Below are 1,286 nucleotides of genomic sequence, written 5' to 3'. Positions count from 1 at the left end.
GCTCGCTGGGCCCGAGAGCCGACCGCTGGCTGACGCACGTTCACATTTCCGGGCGCCGCGTGTGCAGAGCAGCGGGGACTTAGCGCGGCGCCCGGCCAGGAACTGACCCACTTTCGGGGATCGCGAGGACTCCCCGACACCCTTGGCAAGCCCGCCTCCGGTGCTTCCTACTCTGCGAATGGAAACTGGAGGGCCGCGGAGCAGCCATATTGTACCCCCCCCCCCGACCCCCGCCCCGTCTTCCAGAGGCGGAGCGCTAGGGGGCGGCTGTGGATGCCAGGCCCGCCTAGGCCGCATTCCGTGTGCTGGCTCTCCGAGGGCCTGGCTCCCTGCCCTGCAGGTGGCAAACAAATGCCACGTCACCCACCCCACTTGTAACAGCCAGGTGCCCCTGGGGGCCAGGCCCTGCCCTGTGCTCTGGGGCTCAACCGCGGGCAAGGCAGAGTTACCACGCAGGAATGGGATGGGGAGCGGGGTGTCGACCGTTTAGACCAGTGAAAACCAAAGACACTGAGGACAGGTGACGTGACCGTGATGGAAGGCTACACGGAAGGTGGGAGCTGAGTGAGGAAAGGCCTCAGAAGGTGACAGCCGTGTGCGGAGATGGGGAGCATGCCCCAGGCGGAGGGAAGAACAAGTGCAAAGGCCCTGAGGCTGGAGCTTGGTGTCTGGGGAGCGGGAAAGGCACATATGGTGAGTGGGTGTAAGGGGAGAAAGGTCTGAAAGAAGAGAGGGGCCGTGATTGGGAATGTGGCGTTCTGTGTGGTGTGGGAGTTCCTTGACAAATCAGAATCCAGAGGGCCTAACCTTGGTTTACATTCTGGAAAGTTCTCTTGGGCTACTGTGCAGAGACTAGGCCGAAGGAGGGACAAGACAGAGCAGAGAGCAGACGGACTAGCTAGGTGGCTCTCACGGTCGCCAAGGGGACATAGATTTACAAACCAGATGTGTTAGCCTGCGCGGGCTGTCCTAACAAAATGGCCACAGACCTGGAGGCTTTAAAACAAGAATTAATTTTCTCACAGTCCTGGAGGTTGCAAGTCCAAGATAAAGAAGATAGAATGGGGGAGGGGGCGCCTGGGGGGCTCCCGTCCCTTAAGCGTCCAACTTATGCTCAGGTCATGATCTCCCCGTTAGTGAGTTCAAGCCCCACGTCAGGCTCTCTGCCGTCAGCGCGGAGCCTCCTTCAGATCCTCTCTCTCTCTCTCTGCTCCTCTTCCAGTTGCACACTCCGTCTCCCTCTCTCTCTTTCTCTCTCTCTCTCTCTCTCTCTCCCCCTCTCTCAA

The sequence above is a fragment of the Herpailurus yagouaroundi genome, unplaced genomic scaffold (assembly GCF_014898765.1).
Source record: "Herpailurus yagouaroundi ecotype Mexico unplaced genomic scaffold, PumYag 222, whole genome shotgun sequence".
NCBI lineage: Eukaryota > Metazoa > Chordata > Mammalia > Carnivora > Felidae > Herpailurus > Herpailurus yagouaroundi.
The sequence above is the reverse complement of the archived record's forward strand: the minus strand, read 5'-3'. Positions refer to the sequence as shown.